The sequence below is a fragment of the Equus quagga genome, chromosome 12, assembly GCF_021613505.1.
Source record: "Equus quagga isolate Etosha38 chromosome 12, UCLA_HA_Equagga_1.0, whole genome shotgun sequence".
In the NCBI taxonomy this organism is placed as follows: Eukaryota; Metazoa; Chordata; class Mammalia; order Perissodactyla; family Equidae; genus Equus; species Equus quagga.
Window position 1 is genome coordinate 47,302,151 of NC_060278.1, and position 26,980 is coordinate 47,329,130.

General features: G+C 41.3%; 1 protein-coding gene across 14 annotated transcripts in view; it reads left to right on the top strand.

Annotated features, from left to right (window-relative positions):
- The window catches only part of ESRRG (estrogen related receptor gamma), a 599,908-nt gene that overhangs the window by 71,143 nt on the left and 501,785 nt on the right, over positions 1–26,980 (top strand). The window lies entirely within an intron of this gene.

Consider the following 26,980-nt stretch of genomic DNA (forward strand, 5'->3'; position numbering starts at 1 on the left):
GTCCGTCTTCACGTCTAATAGCTCCCTCTCCAAGTTTATAAGCAGTCCTTTTTATGGTAGGCCCCACATGGTTGGGTAACCTAAATGATGTGATAATGAGGATGGACCAAAGGTCACAAGATTGTTAACATGTGTGAGGAGATTGTAGGCTTAGCCTATCAGGTGAGGGAAAGGTTAGCACACCAACTGTGTCCACACTTCAAAGCATGGAGCTGGTTTGCGCACTAACTTAATTACTTGGGCTGTTGGTATCTTTGATGAGCACTTCTAGACCCCGGATACAGTTACTTCACGGGAGGAGACAGCGGGAGGTGGCTTGTTCACTGGCCAACTTCCTCAAATGCTTTTTAGAGTCAGCTCAGTCGCTTAGTCTTCTCTTGCTCTTGGATTAAATATAAAAATAACTATGTAAAGCATATCAACCCTCTTTTCCCTGTCTGCTGAAACTGCAATCTCCTATGCTTTTTCTAGAACCCATTAAAGAGGAAGAAGGAGGGGAGGGGTAACAATATGGAAAACCCCAAAGCCCCACATCAGATATTCCCCTGAAACAGATCCTGCTGTTCAATCTCAACTGAGAGAGAACAGAGCCGGTCACAGAGGTACCTGCTTGGTTAAGGGTTGATTAAGTAGGCTGAGCCTGTCCTTCTTCTCATTGTTCTTCCTTTCTCTGTAGCCATATTATTTTTATTGACATCTCCACCAGAAGCCTGGAAGGGAAAGAAATACAACCCGAACCAGGTGATGTTTTCATTTCTAAGCTGTAAAAGTGTTTGATGTTAAGAAACCTTGGAGACTGTGGACTGAAGGGAGGCATCTGTCTCTATCCGGTTTTTGCTGATCCAAACCAGCCTTGTCCCTGTTTCCAGCAAAACAGGAGCACTAGTTTGCAGAAGCTTTCCAGAGAGAAGGACTTCAATCTCTGACACTCCCCTTTGATTGTAGCTCTCGGGAACAGATTTTCTCTATCAGGTGTGGCTTTAATTTTTTTCACCTCCTTACAAGGAGTAGTTTTGTGTTCATGTTCCTGAGTGGTGGGCATTATTTTGGAGCAGCTGATCTGTTGACTTTTCTGCAAGTGGTGTGATCTGAAATGTAAAGAGACAGGATTACCCATACCCCTCACTGCACTGAAATTGAATACGGTGCCCTGTTCTTTGACACCAAAATGTGGCCTGCTGTTGAAAAGCCAGGATGTTTAATAGGCAGAGACCAGGGGAGAAATTTTCAGCTTTTCATCCGTTTCATTCTTGTAAAGTCTCTCACACAGTGTGCCACAGCTTTCAAAACATGGTCATTTTAATGATAAAAATGCCGTGGAGAGCGTTCCAGTGCATCACGCAAAACCAGCTGCGGCATCCTGCGTGACATTCCAAATATTAATACAAATAGAATTAATTCACACGCCAGAGGTGTCTCGGGAATCCATTTTAAGTTGGCACTTAACATGGGCTTGAGATTTCCCCGTGACCGCCCAGGTTGAGAAATGTTTGCTAAACAAGGCAGTGCTGGGCCGTCCTCAATCTATAAACTGGCTCAAACTAATTCACGAACTAACGCCTGATTTTCACTAGAAGCAAACACAGGTTAAAAAGTAGATAGTGATTTCATGTCTTTGGTTAGCAGTGAGGTTGTTACAAATGTTATTCCTGGCCTGTCACTCAATTTATTTTGGGGAAAGAGCAAAGATGATACATCGATCATTAGTGGATGATTTAATGGCATAATTTCTTAATTCATTAAAGATTTACTCTAGGATTGAAAATATGTCTGGTTTGTAGATTCGGTGAAGAGGACGCTGATTCCTTGCTCCTTGCATTAAATTTAGTTTGTGGCTAGACTGAAGTGAGACTTTCTGTATCTTTCTACTTCTCCTCGGCCTTGTCCTTCTATTTCTGCACAGTGAATTTAATAAAGAAACTATCTTGGAGTAATAATTCCAACAAGCCCTGGACGTTCCTTTGGGGGAAGAGGACTGACCTTTTACTGTTTTTAATAAAACCTATGTGAATTTGGGCTTGCCTCTTCTGCGGTCCAGTGCCACTGTCTTTTTATTCCATATTTAAGGGTGGGGTGAGCCCCTTTATTTCCTCTGAATTGGTAGCATGAAAGTGGTCCGGCTTCTGGGAGCTTTGTATCCCTCAAGCCTGTTACATTTGGTAATTATTTACATGCATTTAGCCGCTTTGATTTATATTATCTCTTTGGTGGTGGTGGTTAGATTTTGTTCTTTATTTGTAATTTAACACCCCACCTATTTCTAAAAGAACTAGGAAGTCATGCTTTTGGAATACGAGGTTGAGGTTGAATTACACTCTGGTGTTTGGCAGGCCATTTTATCCTAACTGTGACACTGGCAATTTTAAAAGCTTCGTTTTTGTCTTTGTCTTGAACGAGGAGCATTTTACACGTTATTAACTCCTGAAAATCCCCCTGGATGGATAATTTGGAACGGAAGAACTTAAGACCTTTTGGGGAAAAAAGAACAAATCCACAAAATCTCTTATGATTATTCTTTATGGTCACTAAAAATATTTAGCATACTAAATAAAATAGCCTAGCCATCAAAGTTTTATATGGTTTAAAATAGAATAATGGGTATAAAATAATGATTCCTAAGGGATTTCTTATCCACCGTCTCAAGAAGATATCTGTGAATTTGTTTTGATTTTTCCGGCATATCCAGAGATATTTATTCCCTTGTGTCTGTCTGTTTCTTTATCTGGTACTCAATGTCGTTTTGATTTTGTAACTCAAAGTTGACTCTTTTTACTCTTGAGTCCTAGCATACTCCCTGAGAAACAGAGTAATTTAGATGCTTGAGAAGTCAAAATGCTCTGAATAAACTTAACATATATGACACAGTGAGCAGGTTTCTATTAAATCCCAATCAACAAAGTTAGGGTGGCTTTATCCATGTTAACAGCATCCGTGCATCCCTCTTCAGCCACATAAGGGTACAGTTTCGTGGCCAGGGTTTATTTTGCATCATCTTTCTTTAGCTGTCGCTTAATTATACAAATATGAGAATCAAGTAAGTGATGGAAACATTAAGAAGTTCAGAGGAAAGGGGAAATCACTGGACTCATAAAAACCTTTAAGTGGATCTACATTATCTTCTAAATTAAATATAATTCTGCAAAGACTTTTGTTGACCTTCCCAATATGACCTCAATCATCATTTCCTAGCATTCTTTCTCACTTCAACCATGTACTGTGCATTGCCTTCTCAGTAGGAGATTGGATGGCAGCGAGAAACTCATACTCTTTTAAAAAACATATTTTTGTTGCAAATAAAGCACAAATAGAGAAAACTACATCAATCAAATGAATCTCCTGATGTTCTGTGTATCTGTATATTGTATATATATTGTAGCCAGCCCTGGGGGTTTACTGGTTAAGATCCGGGGCTCTCACCACTGCAGCCTGGGTGTGTTTCCCAGTCAAGGAACCACACCACCCATCTGTCGGTTGTCATACCATGGCAGCTGCATGTTGCTGTGATGCGAAAAGCTATGCCACTGGTATTTCAAATATTAGCAGGGTCACCCATGGTGGACAGGTTTTGGCAGTGCTTCCAGACTAAGACAGACGAGGAAGAAGGGCCTGGCCACCCACTTCCAAAAAAAAATGTCCATGAAAACCCTATGAATAGCAGCAGAGCATTGTCTGATACAGCTCTGGAAGGGGAGAAGATGGTGCCAAAAGACCAGCTTCCGCTCTGCTGCCAATAGGGATGCTTGGAGTCAACTAGAGGGCACTAATTGACTAGGGCACAACAAACAAGCAATATATATCATATAAAATATGTGTACATATATGGGTATATGTATATATGTATTGAATATGCATTGTATACTAGCCAGGACAAGAAATAGAATCTTATCACCCAAAAAACCCCTCCATGTGCCTCACCTAATCATAGCCCTTTGTATTTCCCCCGTAAAAAACCATTGCCCTATTATAATAGTCACTTTGTTATAATTTTGGAAATAGGTTTATCAACAAGTGTGCATCCCCACACGCTATGTTCAGTCTTGCCCATTTGAAAAAATCGGTACGCCTGTAAGTCTCTTTTAATCTGTAAGTTCCTCCTTAATCCCTTTCATTTCCTTACAATTTATCCTTTGAGGAACCCCGGATGTTTGACCTACGATTTCCCTGAGCCTGAATTTTCCCGACTACACACGCCTAGTGCAGTTCAATCGTTCCTCTCCCTCTGTGTTTCCTGTCAATTGGCAGCTGGATCCAGAGACTGGATCACACTCAAGTTTAATCCCCTTGGCAAGACTATTGGTGGTGGTTGGCAAGGGTACAACCATCAGTGAAACTCAAATTGTCCCACTTTAGCCAGTGGGACCTCTTTAAGGTGGGTCATTACCTTAAAAACCTTGAAAAACCTTTGGTAACTTCCCTGCTCTCTGGTAATACAAGATGTTCCAGGTTCATCTTATGTATTTCCTGCTCTAGGTCTGGAATCAGCCATTTCTCTAAGAAGCTATAGTTTCCTTAGGTGAGAAATGCTACAGTTTGGGCACTAGGCATGCTCATTGCTCCTGGCTTGGTCATTGTTTCCTAACCCTTTGTAGAGGACAGGATTGGGGATCTATCTATATCTATCTCTATATCTATTATCTATCTATATCTATATCTGTCTAATAATCTTGTAAGAATAATAGATATAAAACTATATAAATATATTTAATTTAAATTACATATATCTGTATTTTTATGAGTTTATTTTATCATGTATTTTATGAATTTACGAGTTCGTATTGATACTTCAATTCAAATATGAGATTACTGAGTTTTATTTAACCTCTTCTGTATTACATTTGTATATCCTTCCTTCCCCAAGAATCTTGACTGTCAAGGACACATGGGATAATAGAATTAGAATATCCCATAAGTACGCATTTGTTTTATCCTCTGTTATGCACACAGTTGTCTCAGGAGACCAGTACTTAGACAAGTACCAATGCACTTATTGAAAACATTAAAACTTTTTTCGCATATGGGTCCCTCATCCTTCCCTCATATTTACATGGTTGTGCTTTACCTACATTGTCAGAGCATATAGCCATTAGATACTCTGCTCTCTACCTTTTAGCTTCCTTTTAGTCTTAATTCTGGAGGTAGCTAGGTATTTAAATATTTGCCACCAGTCCATATGTTGAGGGTCTCTCTAATTGGTTTGATTGCCTGAAACTCATTCTCTAGTCTTCAGAAAGGACTCCTGGGAACAATATTCTTTCAATTCTTGCCTATATCCATAACTGCTTGAATCCTTTATACTTGCAAGTCAGTTTTGCTGGGTATAAAATTATTTTCTTTCCTCTAGTGTATCAAATAGGCAACTCTATTTTCTTCTGACCTAAAGCATTGCTTTAGAAAAAGTCTGATAATAATTTAATTTTCTTTACACTATAGGTACTCTTTTTGCCTAAAAACCCAAATGATTTTATTAGGTCATGTCTTGGTATTGGTCTTTTGGGTCAGTATTGTCAGGTATGTGGTATAATTTTTCAATTTCATTTCAAGATTTTTTAATATTTTTGGGAATTTTCTTAGATTATGATTATTAGAATTTGTTATTTCCTTTGCTTTCTTCTTCAGAATCTCTTGTTATCCATTTATGTTCAATTTTCTTTGCCTACCTCACTCTTTGTCTCTTTCTCTTAAAAGCTTTTTACCTCCTTCATTTTGATTTTATTTTTAGCTTTCCTCATTTTTACCTTTTATATTTATTAAGGGATTATCTGTTGTGTTTATTTGTTTCTAGTTTAGTTGGCACTTACAACATGATTTTTTTCTTTTATTTCTAATTCTTTTATGAGCCCTGTGCCATATTTTTGAGTTTTTCTATTCTGGTTGTGGTGTCCTTTTATATTTTGTATCATTTCTTAATGTCTTGAAGCTTCTTTTGAAATGATAAGTTATAATTTCATCTATTTTGTGAGAATGTCTTTCCAGCATGCATTTGTTGTTTTTAGGGATGTTATTCTGCTTCTTATTCTCCTTTGTAATTACAGTAACTTTGTATGGAATTTGGCCTTGATACTTTTCCATTGTTCATTTTTATGTGAAATTAGTTTTCCTGACCTTTTACAGTGAGGTAGGGTTCAGGAAATCTCACTGACTTCACAGAACTTTCTCTTCCCTAAGTGTGTGTGTGTGTGTGTGTGGTGTCAAAAAAAATATGGTAGATTGCTTTCTCTGATTCTCTGCCTGCTTTCCCCTCTTCCACTTTGAGCTAGACCTTGGCTTTCTGTCAAATCTCTTATATGCTCAAATTTGATGCTGCTCTCAGAGTTTCTCATTAGTGGGGGCTTACAGTGGAAGAGAGTCTTGTGGCTTGATAGGTCATGGGGCTAACCTGCTCTCTCTCTCTATCCCTTTCTATCCTACTTGCCATGGGCCTCTTGCACTTAGGTCTTAAAATGGACAAAACCCCTTCCAGTTATAGCTGTTCTTCCAAATTGGCCCAATGAACTTCCAGTGAGTACTGTTGGCTGTTTTAGGGTTCTTCTGTCCTCCAGTCCATCAGATGTCATTCCCATTATTTCTTTCTTCTTCCTTTCCAGAGGCTGATTCCCTGTAGAATTTATGGCCTTTGGTGGTTTGCTCTATCACCTTGTATTTTGGGGTTCATGAGGAAATTTTTCCTCCTGGTTTTGTTTTAATGTTATCCATGAGTTTTGAGTTTTGTTGCCCCATTGTTCTATTTTTGTAGTATTCAGAGTATTAAAAACTATGCTGCCATTGCTACTAATATTTTTCTGGAATTCTCTCCCCTCATAGTCTTTTGAGTAGTGCCCTATGTGATTAGTGGCATGCATCTGAGAAACAGCAACCCAGGAAAAGGGATGCAGCTTGGATCTCCAGAATGGCTTTCTTCTGTTGAAGCTAACTAACCCCAATAGGGTGGAACCCATGAACACAATTTCAGTGGCACTATGTTCTAGCCAGCTTAGCTAGCCATTCCAAGTAAAAAAAAGTCTTGCATCCTTTTGTTTTTGTTTTGGTATGAATTCAGATTGTCTTCCCTTCAGTAAACATGAGTTCCTATTTGTCCCTAGATTGCATCCCAAAATAAACATATGATGACCTATAAAAATAGCCATAGTAACAAAAGATAAAATATAATTAATAATATCTGATTGAGTCCATTAGTCAAAGTGGACTAACTGCTGAAACAAACACCCTAAACATCTTGGTGTCTTAAAGTATTTCTTGCTTAGGCCACAACCTAACTTGGATTGGAGGGGAGGAGAGTGGGGTGCTCTGCTCCACATAGTCATTCAGGGACCCAGGGCCTTCCTGCAGGGCCTCAGAGTCTGAAGCTCTGGAAGAGAGAGAACATAGAATATCTCAAGGGAGGGTTTTAGGGACCAGTGATGTCAAACATCATTTCTACCCACAGGCTACTGGCCGGAGTTCAGTCATGTCAGAACTATCTGACAGCAAGGGAGGCTGGGAAAGGTAGTATACCTGTGTTCCCAGGAAGAAAAAGAAATGGACCTTGGTGAGCCCAGCATCTGCCATGGCGAGGGAGAAGGATAAGGAATATTTACCAGGGTAGAGAGGGTGTTTCAGCCAGAAAAGAATTGTATAAAGGCCTGGATGTAGGGATGAGTATGTTGGTTTTGGAAAACTGAAAGAATTTCGGTATGGTTGGAGCATGAGATGAAGTTGGAAGAGGAGGCTGTGGTGGCCTCCTGAGAACAGGCTTGCTGATTATTATGGATTCTAAACCTTATCCTATGCGAGAAAAAGGGCTATCGATGGTTTATAAGCAAGGAAGTGCCATAATCCAACTGGTATTTTTGAAAGATAATTTTGGTCCCCAACTATTACCAACAGTGTCTCTGAAATTTAAGAAGAAACCTATTCCAAACCCTTCTCCATTAGGCACCTAGTTATCTACACCCAGGAAAAACTGAATTCACCTCTGCCCATCTAAATCATGCTTACTTGGTAGCCTCCATTAACGCGCTACAATCACAACCAGAGTCTGCAGTGAGTTCTATAAATTCAGACTGGAAATGTAATTTCAGATCTCACCGGGCCCGTGTTGTTTCAGTGATATTATAATCAATGGCTGGAGCTCCCTTTGAAGCTCATAAAGTGACCTCTTTTGACATTGATTTCTCATCTATTTTTTCTCTGACCTTTCTTCACCTCCTATGTCTCTTTATTTGCTAAGGCATAGTATTTTATTGCCAGGCACCCTTATAATAACCACAGTAGCCATACATTTAGCTTTGTTCAGGTCATTACTACCTAAATAGATGCTGTTGTGGCAAGATCTAGTCCTACGAACCAGTGCTGTAGCACTCTCAGAAGGAGACTGTTTTGTTTTTGTTTTGTTTTGTTTTGTTTTTTGTGAGGAAGATTGGCCCTGAGCTAACGTCTGTTGCCAATCTTCCTCTTTTTGCTTGAGGAAGATAGTCCCTGAGTTAACATCCATGCTAGTCTTCCTCTACTTTGTATATGGAACACCACCACAGCATGGCTTGATGAGCAGTGTGTAGGTCTGTGCCTGGGATCCAAACCTGCAAACCCTGGGCCGCCAAAGCGGAGTGAGCGAACTTAACCACTACACCACCGGGCCAGCCCCTGAAGGAGACTGTTTTTATTCTATTAGAAGATATCAAAGGGTGCTGTTGATAAGCTTGCCACATGAGTTTAGTTCTTTCTTTTGAGTAGAACTGTCTTTGAGCCCTGAATTGAGAAAACCTCAGAAAATGATCACAATTATGGCGTCATACCTCCCATGGACATTTCTGTGTCTTGCTAAAAGCCTGTAGGAGGTTAAATAGGAAAGTAAATGAAATGTGCATCTTCCTTAGAGAAGTGTGTGGTTTGTCTGGCATTTATGCTCCCCCCAGTGTGACCTTTAGAAGAGAATATGATCGATAGCCTATTGGATCGTCTCTAGTCTGGCTGTCAAGATCCAGGAGGGGGAAGTTGAGGGATTTCAATGAAAAGCATCTGAAATGGTGAAGTGCAAACTTAGTAGAAAAATACTCATGTTTTTTCGGTAGTTTCCAGAAGGTTCCTAAGCACCTGATGTATGATGGGCTTTTTCATTTTGGGCATCTGCTATCTTTGCCTAGCTCAACATTCCAGTGAGGGTTTTTATTTTTTTTTTCAGAACTCAAAACTGAACATGTCAGCAGTGAGCAGCCGCCCAGCTTTGCTAAGAATGCCACGGCCGACAGCTTCACAGCTGTTGAGGAATTGGCTGAGCCTTCTTGTAAAGCAGTGCCATACACAAGAGCCTTTGTGGCATTGGGACCCACCATGGAGTTTCTAAATGCCCTTACTCCTGGAAAAATATGCCAGCCCCTCCTTACCATGTTGCCCCAACGTCTGGTGATAATAACCATGACTGTAGTCAGCCCTTTGGTAGCTCTTGAAAGAACACAAAGGGACTCTTCTTCTGTGCTATCAGAGTCAAAAACCAAAACAAAACAACCACCGTATTTTAGGAACAAGACCATTAATTTATTTGTCATGCCACTCAAATTGTTTGGGACAAAAGAAATGATTTTGGGAGCACTATAAAAATTTTTGTTTTAATATTTATTCTTGAATAATTCAATAGATGTCTAGTGGCTAGAAAAAGATTGACACCATTTTTCTATTTTAAGGGGTTTTTTGGGCAACCACTAAGCTATGTAATTTTGATATGATTAAGGAAGAATGAAGGAAGGAAGATGAAAGAAAAATACCTCTTACTCTCCATGTTCATCTCCCTGTGGCCTATTTATTTTCATCAGAACTCCCATAATATGCAAGAGCCCTCTTAGTAATTAAGGGTGATTAGTTCATGGACTCTGGCTGGACGACACGAGATTCCTTAACCAACTGCCCCAGATTGCCCCTGAGAAACCATTTAAGGAATGTCTTGCAGTTGTTAACTATTGCCAGCAACCACATTACAGTCCTTATTATCTCCCACCCCAATAAGAAGGTATAAACTCTCCTCTTCTGAAAGTCCTTATTGGTCATTGACTAACAGTTGCCCATTAGTAAGCCTAGAAGCCTTCAGCTAAGTCAAGGGGAGCTTTGGGTCTGTTTGAAGGACTCTTGGGTATTTTGTCAGAGCTATTATTAAACACCTGGTTTTGAACACATAGATCTCTTAGATCATTCTAGAAAGATAGGGAATGAGACAGAGTAACATTCCAGCATGAATGTAATATATAGTTGTTATTCATGTTGTAACAAGGAAATCACTTGGAATAATTTACAGATGGAGATTCCTTTCATGCTGATGTGTTTGGTCACTATGAAACTTGGCCCAGCATTTGTTTCAGGGTTGCCCATTGTGCCTTCAGATATAGGCAGATCATTTTCTGTACCAAGTCTTACAGTCGATCTGTTTTAAATCACCCCAGTTCATTCTGTGGCACTTCTTCAAACGTTGTATTGTATAAACACTTTCTTCATAGTTTTAAAATTCAATTTCAAAATGCAAGGTCGATTTCCATTTTATATTCTTAGTATGTCTTCCTGTACACCTTGAAATTCTAATGTGGTACTTTATTCAAAATGCATTCCCTGCTCTTGCCATTGTTATTTTCACAGAACTTTTGAGTATTTTATAAACGGGAAATAGGACTCCTGACGGGTTAAGTTGCTTTTGCATAATACCACTCAGCTGTTGAAAAACACGTCGGTACGTAACCCAGCTATCCTGTTTCTCAGGCCAACTCTTATTCCATATGGCTCGTTTCTCACTCACCTCTTTAATACAGAAAACGGCACGGTGACTCTTCCAGAAACCTAAGTAAAGGATGGTGCATGCCAGTGTGCATGCGTTGACTCATAATCATTGCCCTTTTAATTTGAAGCTTTAGCAGATGGAAAATTATTTAGATATTGCAGAAACAGCAAAAATAATGTTGGCCTCCTCTCAGCTTTTGCCTGGAGAAGCCCAAGTAGCCTGTTTCTTATAATTAGAAGGTGCGTGTGAACTTGAACAGTTAGCACAGCGTCAGCTACTGTGAGCATGAACGGATTCACCTTTTAGAAGTGACAAGTGAAGAAATCAGCCTAAGGTTGCCTGGAGCTTTCTTCAGGATAATACCTGAAGGGAAACCCTTGTAGGTTCAAGCCAAGAATTATCAAGTGACCCAGTCCTGTGTATCCATGCCCCCCCCCCGCCCCCCCGCCATTATCTACTCTTTCTCTCTTGTCTCAGAACCACCTGAGGACATGGAACTGCTGACTTCAGCTTCTTGGCCAGTGCATAGTTCTTAGATCCTGGATGTGAAAGAAGGAGGAAAAAAGTCTTCACAAAACCTTTCTTCCGTAATTTCATTTTCCCCGTTGTCAGCCTATATGCACATCTTAAAAAAATTTCTCTTTCTACCTTGGAGTCTGTTCTAGTCACTAATTCTTTCTCACACCTGGCTATTTCTAACCCGATGGCCAAAGCAATGCTCCTTGGCTGGAGCAGTCATTTTAAATGACGCTATTTTTATCATTTGGAGCTCTAGAAAGGTCTTCTAGTAACAGACGCAGACACAAGTCTTAGTGATGCAGAGCGTTAGGCCAGGACTATCCCCAGATTTCCTGATTATTGGTTTAGTGAGTGCTTTATTTTGGTGGGAGTCCCATTGGCTGTGACCATTTATAAACAAGCAAGTTGAGGGAAAGGCAGTACAGAGGAGGAGATGTGAATAATTGATCCCCATCTGGCTTCGGGCAATGGATAGCCTGGCCCTCCTCCTCCTGCCCTGAAGATCCTGCTCCTCCAACCAGAAGGTCATCCTGAGAGTATTGGTTATTGGAGGTTGGCATTTCCTCCACTGATACACAATCACCTGCGTCTCTGTGGAGTTTCTTTTGAACAGGAGGAGATGCTCAGCTTTCCTGCCAGCAGCCTCCAGATGAGGAATCATTCACATGCAGAATGTCTGGCCACTCTATTATTCAAACTTGAGTTGTCCCCAAAACGACCTATGACCTCAGGTGATAAAGTTGCACGGGTTATGTGGTCTATCCCATCTCATAGAAAATAATGTAGTTTTTCTGGGGAAGCTGCTATATTTTATCAAGATCTTTCTCGTGCTAACCTAATTTCTGTTGGTCTGCATGTAATTTTACTACTTCAGCAACTTCCCTGGGCCAAAGAATCCATTTATTAAAGCTCTGTTGCCAGAAGTTCTTTTTCACCCCCCTGGCTCAGATTTCTTGGCACATCACTGGAGATGATTCTCGGGGTCCAGGTCAGAGGATCACCTAGGTAAGATTGCCTTCTAATAAGGTTCTTTGACATCTCAGTTATTAAATTCCTTTGAATGGGGTTCAAGCGCATCTGACTTACAGTGAAGTTTGCTCTATGTGGAGAATGCCATAAATCTTCTGATGGGAAGTTTTCTCACATTTCTGCTGTGCTTTTTAGATTTACTTACTTTCCTAATCCAAAATGAAGCCACCTCTTTCCCAGAGCATGTAGTCTTCCCAAATGGGAAGGAGAGAAGACCTTTTCTGTTCTGTATCGTCTTCCCAAGTGGAAGAGGAGAAGACCTGATTCCACTTCTCTTTCTGCCCCATTCTGACTCACTTTCTTTTCTTGTGACCTCTGTCTTCTGGCTACCAGAATAGCTGCTGTTGATTTCTCACGAGTGGCACTGGCTGGTCTCCCTGGATTGGAACAAACTCCAGTGCAGCCTGTGGTGTGGGAAGAAGGTGCTTGAGGCTCAGGCTGCAGCCATGGGCTTAGGAATTGGGTGGAAGGCGCTGGGCAGTGGGGAGAGCATGAGCGCCCAACATGGGGCAAACCCCTTAACGCGTCTGCAGATCTTCTTGACATGGCTGATGGACACACCAATTATTCTTTCCTTTTCTCTCCTCTGCTGTGTTACCACCTTATCAGCTCCTCCAAAGAAATTCCACATGGGGATTTTCCCACCACGGTAAGAGTTATTACTTCTCTTCTTCAAGAAGCCTTACTAACTTTAGTTATTCTTTTATCTTCAAAGAGACATGATTCTTGGTTCTGTGAATCTCATGTTAGCATTTACCAGGTGATTTCTTGCAGGTACTAGTTCTGTGAGGTGGAGAGAAGTGTTCCAGGTAGATAGGTTTACGAAACTGTGCACACTTCATCCTGCTTCTTGGAGATTCACAAGAGCATAGTAAAGGCTCTGAGAATTCCTGCAATGAGGAAATTAGTTTTTTGAGTAATCCTAGAATTTCCCATCTATAAAAATTCTAGTCAGAGAAAACTTGCCTGAGGAAGAAATAGCTAAGTTCTGACTTAGATGATGACTAGAATTTGAAGTGAGGGAGGACCTTGAGTGGTAATATTCTGGGCTGGGGAAATGAAAGTTCAAGGAACTCTGAAGACCATTGTGACTGGAGAATAGTGCACTAAAGTGAGAGAGGACCTAGATGAAGCAGGAGGTGGTGGTGGTGGAGAGCATTGGAGGGCCTGCTCTGAAGGGCTTATTGGCCACATTAACAATTTTGATCACTATCCAATGGGCAAAGGAAAACCTAAGAAGAGTCTTCAGAATCAATATGATATAATTAGGTATGCATTGCCAAAACACCACTCTGGCTACAAGTTGAGAGCCGATAGGAGGAGGGCTGGGGTATGTTGCAGGACTGAAAGTTTACTCACACTCTAAGTTTCTACTCCAGTGAGTAGCAGGGAAATGCATTACAGCCTAGTCTCCTCCAGTTTTAAATCATTTCCTTTCATTCAAAATGGTCCCATTCAGGTAACTGCTCAGAGTTCTCCACCCGGTCTCCTCCCCAAGATGGCGCTACTGGAATGGGAGAGCTACCTATGCTTGAGGCATTGGGGTGGTGGTGGGGGACCTAGTGTCTGCATATGAGTCTGTGGTTGGCTCTCTGGGTCTCACTACTGCCCTCTGCAGGAATGGTACTTCACTGTCCACCTGGTCCCTGCTGCCCTGCATCCATTTGCTGCTGAACTCTATGCCAGATGAACTCACTCTCTGTTCTGTTTTAGTTAGAACCTGGGCTCCTCTTTGCTGCCTCATTTGCACTTGAGCCCTCTGGACTTGTTGCATCGTGACTGCCTGGAGTCTGGCCCTGTGTTCCCCCGGACTCTAGTATGGTACCGACTGCCTCCCAGCCCTGGCCCCTAGTGGGCACACAGGACCTTCTGCATCCTTCTTTACTACACTAAGGCCAAGGGAGCAACTAGGGAGCTAGACTCAGTCTTTCTTTCCACCTCTCCATGTTACCCCACCTTCACTGTGCTGAGTTGCTCCAGGTTGGAGTTGGGGGGCACCCGGTAAGATGGTCCCAAACAGGGAGTGGAGAAAAACTCTTTAGGTGCCTACCTTCACCAGCACTCCACTCCAGAGAAATGAGTCAAGACACAAATTTCATGGTCTGTTGCTGCTATCTCTACCTATCTTCTTTCTCCCCTGACACCCGGGGCTGGAAAGGTGGGCTAGTTCTTTTCTCTAGTCCCATTTTGTGTTCCCTCTCCCTTTTGGCCTATAGTCAAACACTAAAATCCAGTCTAAAAGCCAAAGATCTTACTATGGAATTGAGAACTCTCTTTCTTGCTCTCTGCATAGCTTGGCTTTGAGGCTTCTGTCCAGCTACAGAGGTCAAGCTTTGAGTCTCAAACCTGAGCACTGTGTTCTTTTTTCTTGGTCACTCCCATCTACTCCCTCCATAGGGACAATAATCCTCATGGCTCAGCTGTGGAAATGGATAGGTGCAAAGGATTATGATTTAATACATCAATTTAATATTTCCAAAATATTCTCCCTATTAAAAAGAGGGAATGAAGTCAGCTAAGAGAGCTATTAGTAACTTGGATTTGGGTGATGACAATGGGGATTGAGAGAAATTAATGGATTAGAAAAATATCTAGATGGTAGGATTGACAGTCCTTGGTGCTTGATTAAATAAGGTGACTCGATTGCATGTGAGGATCTCAGGTTTCTGATTTGCATGGATAGATGGCGATGCCATTTGCTAAGACACAGAACACTGGAAAAAGAATTGTTCAGGGCGACTAGTCCACTTTTGGACATGCTATGTTTGAAGTTCTTGTGAGACATACAAGTAGAGATACCTAGTAATCAGTAAGATGTACAGATTTATAGCTCAAAAATGGATGTTGCTGTAGGAAATCATATCCTAATCATAAGGGTGATTGGTGACTATGAAATTAGAAGAGTGATAACTAGATTAATCAAATGATAAATAGTTTGATGCAACTATCTCACAGTAGCCAGGGCTTACCAATGAGACCCGATGATAAATAAGTCTGTTGGTTAATATTCCCTCCCTCATAGCACATCCATGGTTTGCAGCTCTGCCCCTTCTTCTGAAGGACCCAGCCTGTACTGACCTATATTTACATATTGAATCAGTTCACAGCAAATCCTTCCAACTAGGGAATAATTTTGTCTCTTCCCAATGATGTTGCGTATCTGTATTCTGATCCCATTCTGTGTTCCTTTTAAGATTTTACTCTCAAAAGTCAATTTTATTTCTGTTATTACTGTATTTCCTAAATACTTGCAAAAATATTGATGAGTGATGAAGCTAGAAGTGTAGGTAGGAGCTAAATAGCTAGAAGATGTTTGGACTTTATCTTAAGGTAGGCAATGGAGAGCCATTGAAGGGTTTTAAGCCAAAGAGTGAGTAACGTCATTTGGGTGTCCTTGACTAGGATCTAACGCCAGCAAGTTGATTCATTCAGTCAATTCAATACCTATTTATGATCATCTTTTTTGTATAAGATACAGTGCTAGAGCTATGCGGATATAAAATTAAAAGTTAAAAAAATGTCTCTTGTTTTTATGCTAGTACCCATTTGGGATATAAGTGGAAAAAGTGGGCATTAATTTTAGGTTTGATTTGCAAAGGAATGCACGGCATGGGATGTCAATGGTTCTTGACATAATTCCTTTTACTGAAGGCAGCCTTAACCCTCTCAGGTCACATCCATAGACATTATCCTTTTCAACACTGGAAATGCATTCCTACTTGTTCTTGTGGCGTTCATCTTGTCATTTAGCAGAATTATTTTATTATTCATCAGATCCCTAATAGAAAGGCATCTCAATATATCCTAACTGTATATTTTGGTTTTATTTTTAAATACTAAAACAAAATGGAAGAAGCGAACAAACCAAAGACTTTTGTGGGAAAATTACATATTCCAAAAGAAATGTAGCTGCATAGGAGAATGAATGTATGTCTGAGGGAAAGTGGCAAAGGGGTTCTTTCAGCATTGGATTGTAACATCCCTGACCAGTTGGGTGAAAATTGTTTTGAAGATGTATTACATTCCCTGATCAAATGGAAAAAAATGACACCTGCCATGGTATCTAGGAAACACCCGGCTAACATGGCCAAGAGCCACACGCTCCTTCCCACATGGCCTTGCTGCGAAAGCTTTCCAATAGCCCATCCTTGGCAACTGGAGCAGCCTCGTGCCTCCTCATGGAGACCCGCCATCTCAGAAGATTAGGGAAGCTTTCATTATTTCAGTATCTTCCCTTGGAAGTTCCCAAGTATAGTTAATGGGTGATCTTTTCTTTCTAACATTTTACCTAGCAATTCTCCCTTTTCTGCCACTTTGAATACCTGCGTCAACTTTGTAGATATTTTCACTTTAGATATACGAGTCCGGAGGTTTGGTTGGAACCATGTTATATTAAAAATTTCTATCGGATGCTCTTCAGGGTTCTGCCAATAGTTTCCTGGGTTTTGAACTTCCAGTAACTTGGTATTACGGTTTTTTTGGTTTTCCAGTCCTGCAGGGGTTAATTTTCTTCGCTGCTGTTAGTGTTTGATGTGAATTCTCGTATATTAATGTGGTTTTTGAAATGAAAAATCCCTACATGCACAAAGAGTGCCTTGGATAGTTTTGCATTTGCAAATAAAGCCCTAACAAATGCTCATTTAAAAAAATATATTTTCCCAGCTGAGCACATTAAGGCTATATGCTGTATCTTTGTATTCACTTCAATAAACCAGGTGTGCTTCTGGAGATTAGCTATTTTTTATAAAGAATGATTTTGAAATAAATGACAATGGGCTCATTTCTCTTTATGCTGAGGATAACATTAAAGGAAAACGGCCGTGATTAGTTTTAATATCTCAGATAGCTTAATGAGTACTTACTAAAATTGTGAATGTGCGTGTGTGAGCGCATGGGCGCAAAAGGTAGATATATGTGTACACATGTGCCTGAATAATTTTCTAACATCTTAAGTAATACCTGTCAGGGGTTTTAATAACCCAGTACCAGTGAATTATTCTAGTGGCTGTTTTTGCTGAGGCTTTCAGCAGGAAGTCCATTTTCCTGTGGAGCTGGGTTTTTTAAAAAAAAGTGCCACTCAGAAAATATGAAAATGGACTGGGATTTTATGTGTCAATGATAGTCAATGATGGCGTGCGTCTTCATAAGTTAGCTGAAGCTCTTTTGCACCTTCCGTCTCATATGAGGTGGGAGTCAGCATAGAGATGGGAGGTGGATGGGTTGGGTTTGGAATAGTTAGTGTGTGGATTACGTTAGGAACCAGTAAGAGACAGATTAAAGATTTCCAGCAAGGGAAGGGAAATTCCACATTAACTTTTATAGAATGAACTTGGAGTAGGATGGAAGTGTGTCATTCCATGGATCTTTCTAGGACAGTCCTGTAGTTAATGAATAAGAGTGAGTTCGTGCAGACTGTGGGAGGGGCCCCGTGGTTGAGAAAGTTAGGTAAGCGAGAGCCTGGGGCATTAGAGGGCTAACAGAGAAGTGGCTAATCACAGGGGCCAATCTGGGCAGGGATTCCCATGTAGCCAAAAGAGAGGGTGGTGGGCAGAGTCATTTCAGAGGGATCTCTTGGCCATCCTGCAGAGGGGAAGGAACCGCTGTGGGCTGCATTTCAAGGTCCGCTACCTAGTTCAGAAAACTTGAGAGGTGATTATTGCTTTCTTAGAGAATTCACTAAGTCTTGATTTTTTTTTAACTTTTCTAAGATTGGCACCTGAGCTAACATCTGTTGCCAATCTTCTCTCTCTCTTTTTTTCTCCCCAAAGCCCCCCAGTACATAGTTGTATATTCTAGTTGTAGGTCCTTCTGGTTGTGCTATGTGGGACGCCACCTCAGAATGGCCTGATGAGCAGTGCCATGTCCGTGCCCGGGATCCAAACCAGCAAAATCCCAGGCTACCAAAGCGGAGTGCGCAAACTTAACCACTCAGCCATGGGCCCATCTTGGTTATTTAAAGACAGATTATCTAGGGTACAATAGTCAAAGGATCCATTGGGTTTTCTTTTTCCTTTTTTGGTTATTTTTTCCCTTTTTCTTGCCTTTAGCTATTTTAATGCTATTGATATTTTTCTAGAAACTGGGGAAAGAAAGGTGAAATTAAAATCTGGCAGTTTTTTTCCTTTTGTTCAGAATTCTGGTTGCTGATATACAGAAGGGAGGAGATTGAAGCTGTTGCTAATATGCAGGTGGGCGAATATCCAGGAAAGACAGTTATGTCTGTTTTCTGTAACCCTAGATAATTGATCTTTAGCGCTCCATTTTGAGTTCTCAGTTTTCGTTTTGTTGTATGGGCACAATCTATATAAAGAGCTTTAGCAGTTTGTCTTTAGAAATGTGACTTAAATTACTGTCTATATGTGTTCTTAAGAGCCAGGATGTGGATGCAGATAAACTTTATTCTTCTGCCTCTTATCCTGAGAAGCTGGCTCGATATGAGAGTAATGAAAATAAGAATAAAAATAGCTAAATTTAAAACTCTGGGTTAAGATAATGGCTCTTGAATAAAAGTATTGAGGAGCACTATTGACACAAGATTCGTTTTTGGCTATCGTAAGACTGAAAAGGGTCAGCAATGATGTGTTTCATTTCCGGAAGTATGACAGAGAATTTTGGTTAATGAGACCTAACTGGTGCAATACTCATTTATTATTGATAGGTTTTGAAAATGACACAAAGTTTTCAGGTTGAGTCTGCTGATTTTATATTGTTTGTGTAAATGGGAGAGAGAGGCTTCCTCTCTGTAACTGAACCCAGCTTCCTCCTTTCCATTTATGGAAAGCATCTTTGTGGCCCAATTTAGCCACGATCGGTGAGGGCGCTCACTTTGCTGTGTCTAGGATTGGAATGTGGTATGATCGCCCCATAGATATATAAAGTTTGTCTTCTTTGCTGAATTTCCTAATGGATGTTGGGGCTTGAGCATCTAGTATAAGGCTATCATGGAGTGTTTTTCTTGTTGTTGTTTTTTGTGAACACCAAAAAATGTTTAATGTTTGACATTAAATTTGAACTGGAGCTGGGAGCAAAAGGAGAAATAAGGATTTATGAGAGTGTATTTTTGAGGATACAGGGGAGACATCAGGCCATTGAATAATGGGGTAACTAATATCCCATTCCAGAGAAGGCGGTATCATACTATGACAATGGATGGAAATTGTGGCTTTCTTCACTAGGAATCAGGAAGCGTCTCTCATGGTACAGTGGAAAAGCTGACAAACAGCAGTTCCCTGGCTATGTCACCAGAGCTCATTGCTCCTTGCCAAATCAAAGCTTACTGGCTGCTCTCATTTAAATAAACCCTTTTGGAAAGCTTTTTCAAAAAAGTGAACAGATCGGGTTTCTAATTTTAGCTGTGACAGCTTATAATTAGAAACATCTCCAAACATACTTGTTTACAAACACCTGCACCAATCCTGTATGTTTGCTGTTTTAGAATGGGCCTGTGGTGGCACGGAGAATGGGGGGTGGGGGGGTGGAGTCCCTCTATTAGTGTATTCTCTTACTGCTGGTGGATGTCTGCAGTGTGCCTGTGTGTGTGCATGCTTGTGCACGCATGTGTGTTTGCTCGTGTGTGTGTGCAAGTTTTTTCTTTACTTCCTCTTGGGTGAGTGCCACAAGCCTCTCCAGCAAATGTTCTGGCCTTCGTCACGCTGCAGAGCTCTCCTTTCTTGGGAATCAAAGAAATCGGTGGTCAGTTGTTCTTTGGGACATGGTTCGATTTAAAATGACACCCTAGAGAGAAATTTTAGTGACTAATTTTAGCAATTCAGGATCTGCATTAGATAAAATGCTTTCTCTATTTCCATAATTTCTATATTTATATGTCATTCAGCATAATGTATAGCTGAGTGATTCAAGAAAAACAAATGGAGAGTTATCCATCATATAAATAATTCTACATTTTATCAAAGTAGAAATACATATCTATGGTTAGAATGAGCCCACCTGTGGAAATGATGGTTTCTTTCAGACTGAAATGGGATGCTATGAGGCAGCATCAAATGAGGACAGCAGTTGAAGGATAGAAGTCTAACCTGGTTCTCCATGATTCCAGATCATAGAACATCTATCTGTTTGAGAACCTATAGTGCGTTGCTTTGAATACAACGGTCATGATATTTTAGGAGAAGCCTGGTTATTCCTTTCAAAGAATGTAAAGGAAATATCGCATGCCAAAGCAAGACTGAAAATAAGAAGTAAAATTAGAGCACATGCTCACAGACCAATATCTAATTCTAATTAAACTGGAGATTCTGTGGGAAACGAAGCAGGTGTTGGCTTTAACTGACACTTGAGTCTGCCAGCTGGTAGGGTGACAGTCAGATGCCTGTTGACTCTCTAATATCCAAGACCACTTAATGTTCCAGAGAGGAAACGAAGTAGAAACAATAAACAAAAACTATGTATACAGAGCTTGTTGTGGAAACTGATTTATCCGGAGAAGGAAAAGATGGAAAATTTACTTTTCAAATCTAATCTGGATCTAGCTAGCTTCTTTACTGTCATACATGGGATCAATTAGATGAAGTGACTATTTTAAGTCTCTACTGAGTGTGTTCCTTTTAAAATTATGTACTGTATTCTATATGGATGGATGTGTGCTTATGTGGGTGAGTATGTATATAGACATTCTTTCAACTCCTGAAATGCGCTACCTTTCTACCAACCTGCAATGAATGTTTAAAGGATTTAATGCATTTGCTGTCTTGTATCAGAAGAGTGATGGGGGGATTAAATGAGGAAAAAGGGCTTTTGGCACAGCTTGCAGGCTGTTATTTTCACCAACTGTGGTGTCAGCTATGATCTTTTTTCAGTGTTTCTGACTACGGGGCCTCTTAGCGAGAGATCCCTGGGTCTCTGTGATTTCATTTTTTTAATAAAAAAGATGAGACTATTTTTCAGGCTTTTACTGAGTACCCACTCTGGATAGAGTTTTAAGCCAAGATTGAGGGGGAGGGTATGGACTAATATAGGAGACCACCCTAGCTGTTGAGGGTGCCCAGTGTGGAGGAGAGGGGCTGAATATTTGATAGGGCTATGGGATGTATTGCCAGAAGCTACCAATAAAACTCAGCATGCTCTATGTTGAAGTAATTGATCTGGTATGTCTTTCCTTCAAGCCTAGCCAATTTCTGAGCCTCGCTTTGGGTTGAGTGGAGTAGGGCCAACAGGGTCAACATCTATTGAGTACCACTGTGTACCTAGCACAGCTACAGGGAGTCGGGTTTGAAGTCAAATTAGGTTGGTTGGAATCATTCAACCTAATTACCCGCTGGCAGCGTTCTACCTTGGACAAATTACCTAACTTCCCTAATTCACAGTTTTCTCATAATCCAAACAAACCATCTCAGGCTTTTTGGAAGGTTAAAGGTATACCAGCATTGCAAAGATATTTCACAGGAGACAAAACAATTTAACTGTTGATAGAAAAATCCCAAAATACTTCAAAACTCAAACCCACATCAGTGAGAAAAGAAAAAATTAGTCTGATTGCTAACTTACTGCCATAAAAGTTGAACTGAAGGGGCTGCCCCCGTGGCCAAGTGGTTAAGTTCACGCGCTCCGCTGCAGGCGGCCCAGTGTTTCGTTGGTTCGAATCCTGGGCACGGACATGGCACTGCTCATCAAACCACGCTGAGGCAGCATCCCACATGCCACAACTAGAAGGACCCACAACGAAGAAAATACAACTATGACCTGGGGGGGTTTGGGGAGAAAAAGGAAGAAAATTAAAAAAATCTTTAAAAAAAAAAAAGTTGAACTGAAGCAACAGTTTTACTTATTAAATCTCAAAGTAAGAAGATGAATAATCTGAAAAGAAGGATAAAATTCCAGTTCAAAAGCAAGTGAATGTGGAAAGGAAGGAAAAGGGGATGTTTTCTTCTCTGTGGCGGACGAGTGTCAAGATGACGCGGGCATCCTCTCAGCTTCCTTCTTCATCGGACTGTAGACAGGAGACAAAGCAGTGACTTCAGAACTTTCTCAGCGAAGCTGCTGAAGAGACAGAATGTGACTTCACCAGCCTAGTGACTTCTTCCTGCCATCTGCCATGGGCGGTCCAAAGATCTATCCAGTTGCCACTTATATAACCCATTTTGAGACCACCAGTCTGAAATTTCTTTTTTTTAAGATTTTATTTTTCCTTTTTTTCTCCAAAGCCCCCTGGTACATAGGTGTGCATTTTTAGTTGTGGGTCCTTCCAGTGGTGGCATGTGGGATGCTGCCTCAGCGTGGCTTGATGAGTGATGCCATGTCTGGGCCCAGGATTCGAACCGGCGAAACCCTGGGCTGCCGAAGCAGAGCATGCGACCTTAACCACTCGGCCATGGGGCCAACCCCTGAAATTTTAAAAGAATATAGTGTCAGAGTTGTGATGAAACAGAGGCCAGGAATATGAGGGCAATTATGTATGCCACGGGAGATATCACTACACATCAAAATTAAGCTTTTAGGGGGCCAGCCCAGTGGTGTAGCAGTTAAGTTCACGCACTCTGCTTCAGCGGCCCAGGGTTCGCTGATTCAGATCCCGGTGCAGACCTATGCACCGCTTATCAAGCCATGCTGTGGCGGATGTCCTACGTATCAAGTAGAGGAAGATGGGCACAGATGTTAGCTCAGGGCCAATCTTCCTCAGCAAAAAGAGGAGGATTGGCAGCAGATAGCTCAGGGCTACTCTTACTCCAAAGGAAAAAAAAAAAATTAAGCTTCTAGTTCTTGTCATCCCTCATTTATCTCTCTCTCTCCCCTCTCCTCTCCTCTCCTGTGTATGTTATGTGTTTTGTATGTGTGTTGTGTGAGTGTGTGATGTTTATCTTTATTTCCCATGGAGTCCAGCCTGCAAAGATTAAGACAGAGTTGATGTTGTCACATGGATCACTCCGTGACTGGTTACAGAATATTACTCTTCAGGAGACATTGAGACAGAGTTGGAAAAAAAAGTCTTCCAATTGCAGGAGCTTGCATTAATGGTGGAGAAACAGAACATACCGTGGTACAAACAATTTGAGAACACATCAAAAGTTTGTGAAAACAAGTACAGGTTGACAAGATGAAACCTGTAAGTGCTTTGAAAGGAAACTTGTGGTGGATTTAGTTAAATCAGAAAAAATATCAAACTTGTGCAGTAGTGAAAATAGTCTTCTTAAAAAAATGTGGAGGGGCGGGATGTTAGATAGCTACCCTTTCTGAGTATTCGAGAGGGATCTCAAGAGACCAGAGATAAAGGGGAAAGCAAAATATTTGTCATCAGGGAGCAGAGTCAGGCTCCTCGAGTCCTTTGACAATACTGCACCCAGTTTTTACAGAGCAAGCGCAGCCTGTGACCCGCAGGCAGGCAGCCTGGAAGTGATTGCTTTGACCTTGGAGAGCTTCTTCCAGTCGGGATTCAAAGAAAGGATGCTGCTTAGCTCACAACTTGGGCCTGACTGAGGAGAGCTAAAAAGGAACGAGGTAGGGACCAGCTTGGGAAAAGAAGGACCGTGATGTTGACCAATTGACTGGTTTCTTATTATGTATGATACTCATATGAATGGGGCACAGACTTCGGCCAGAGGCACTAATGTGACTTGGGCTAACATGGGAGTCCTAGATTTTCTTCAAACTCTGAGAAGTACTTTAGCATTTCTTTGGACTAGCTCTCCCTCCAGCTCATAATTTTTTCACAGAATCTCTAAAGCTTTAACTTCCAGCGAGTTTTTGACTTTTGTATGAAACCTAAACATCCTGTTAAATATTGCAGGGCCTTGTGATTCTTTTTCTATATATATCTCACTTCTGTGGCCAGAGATCTTTGAAGGGGCTGGCCTCATGGAGAGAACTGTCTGTAATTTACTAAGAATACAGGCCTGCTTCTCCATTGGCATTCTGAGTAACCTTGACCTCATTGCTCAAGTTCCAACTTCTTATACACCCGCTAGGACTAGTAGTAACAACAAGACCTATTGATTATTGAAAAAGTACATTTACACTTTGCTAAATATTTTTGTAATTGAGATATAATTGACATATAACATCATACTAGTTTCAGGGGTACTAAACACTGTCTATACATCATCTGTTTAATTCTCACCACAATCTTAATGAGACAGATATTATTAGTCCCACTTCAACAATGATGAAATGGAGGCCAAGGCATGTTCAGAAACCCGGCCAAAGTCACACAGCTGTGATGTGAACTCAGGACCAGCCTGCTCCACCTTGTCCTCCACTAACAAGGAGGATTTGGTATTGAATTAGAAAACCTTTTGAAATACTTTGAACACGTAAAAAACAAAGTTATTTGTAGATAGAGGGAAGGTGTTCTTTTCCGTATAACATGTGGAATCCTAGTTTTTTTTTTTTTTTTTTTTTGCTGAGGAAGACTGGTCCTGAGCTAACATCTATGCCATCTTCCTCTACTTTATGTGTGGGACGCCTACCACGCCTGGCTTGCCAAGCGGTGCCATGTCTGCACCCAGGATTCGAACTGGTGAACCCCAGGGTGCCAAAGTGGAACGTATGCACTTAACTGTTGCGCCACCAGGCCAGCCCCAGGAATCCTAGTTCTTGACCCTCTAATTTATGGTGAAATGTTCCATCTTGGATAGCTTGCCAGCAACTCCTCCATGTTATTGAAAACACTGTTAAGCACACAGCGTCCTTGCTGTGATCCACAGTGCTCTGTAGTCTGGTTCCTGCTCTGTCCTCACAAGCCTCTGAGCACAAGGGAGAAAAGAAGGAAGAGTGGGAGGGACTGAGCTGTCTCACCTTGCTTCCGTGCTTTCGACTTGCCCCCATCTTTGTTGATCTGTGTTAAAAAGGTTTTGTGAGAGAAAGTTGGCTTTTGTGTCAGGGGAAGCAGCGATTGTCCCGGTGGTTCAGATGCCAGTACCCTGGACAACAGAACAATGTGTTTAATTGTTCTGTGGCCAGCGTGAAGCTTACGAGAGTGCCAGATCCCCCAGTGGTTCAGAGGACTAGGCTGAATTGGGGAGCAAAGTCCCTCCAGGCCGATCTGAACTTCAGAGTCAGGCATGGCAGGGTTTGAGACAGACCAAGAGGAACAAAGAAATTTCAAAAAGACATGTTGAAACAATAACCAAAAGAAAAAAACCCGAAGCCTGACTTTGACATAAAAGGATTTCAGAGTTGAAAAGGGAGAATTTCAGTAATGTGGGAGAAACAGGAATGTCTTCAGTCTTCAGAGGCCATTTCTGCTCTAGCCTCGCTGAGCTCACAGGACTGGGAGCACGCTGTGGCGGTTCAGAGGAGGCATGGCCTCTGGGACTCATGGGTTTTGAATGGGTGATGGATGGAGCAAGGGTACCAGCTGGAACTGGGCATTGCAGAAATGAGGGCAGGTGCTTCCGGAGGGAGAAGAGCTGCGACACAGCAGGGATTTGTTTTTTCTTTCACCGTTGTCCCTCTGTCCTGGCCATGGGCCACTCTGCCTCCCTTCGCGGGCTGTACTCCGAGCAAAGTCCTTGCTGGGGACTTGACACAGCACTCCGCCATTGCTAATGAGGTTTCAGGGGGTGCTTTTCTAAATAAATAAAGGATTACAGGTGTACCTCCTCTTCATCTTCCCCTCCCTTCAATAAGCCTTAGTCATGGGTTGCTGCAGGCATGCGGCCACAGGGGACCGGCTATGCCTAAGGCTATCAGTGGAGATAGCTATTTAAGAGGTTTTACTTTTACTTCTGAGCAGCCAAATTGTGCATGTAACAATGGGGACCAATTATCGCACAATAGAGCATCCCCGATGAAACATAGAGAGCGTGTGTTTAATATGCAGTGAATGACACCATCTTCTCCTAGACAACGAGAACATTTCCATGCTATTTGGAAGAGCGGGGCTTCCATTCTAAAGTCTTCGCTGCTTGTGGAAGTGATATGTACTATCATTTCATCCATGATTTTCCAAACGATCACCCCAAACTAATGAAACAAGTGATAATAAAATGTCACCATTTACGTTCATATATCTGGGATATATAACTCTTCTGGGTTCGAAGTATCATTTATATGTCCTTTTCTTTGGAAATTGGATCTTGTTGGGTTCTATTTTTTCTCAAGTTCAAGCAATTATAGTGTGGAACAGTGTAAAACACTTAAAAAAACTCCATCCTATTGACGATTGTTGTCCAGTCATCCTGAATTGAACATGAATCCTACACTGAGAATTCTCATTTCCCGAAAGCTTCTTAAAATCTATTTTGTTCTCCAACAGAAGTCACTGGGAAGAATGCATTATCTACTCTGGATATTTCATAGAGGAAAAAGTGAGGCCCAGAGAGGCTAAGGGATTTGATCCAAGATCATAAAATGAAAGAACTGAATGGTCAATGGAGAACTTACTGAAAATTTAATTTTCAATAATTAAAAGGCAATGTATATAGGAGAGGCATTTCTATTAGAAAATATGTGGTTAGTAGTGCCTTCTTCATATAATACAGCAGCATAGCTTTCACTGGTCACATTTAAAGTGACCAGCTCATCCTGGTTTGCCCAAGACTGTCTTGATTTTGGCACTTTAGCAAAATTCAGAAAGTCTTGAATTCCAGGAAACCTCTCAGGCCTGGGCCAGCAAGGATGGTGGGTCACACTGAATTTGGCCAGGAAAAAGAAAAAAAGCTACAATATTAGGTTAAAGTTGTCAGATTTTCCCCTAGGAAAGTTTCTTCATACTCAGCTATTTTCTCTTAAGAGGGAAACTGA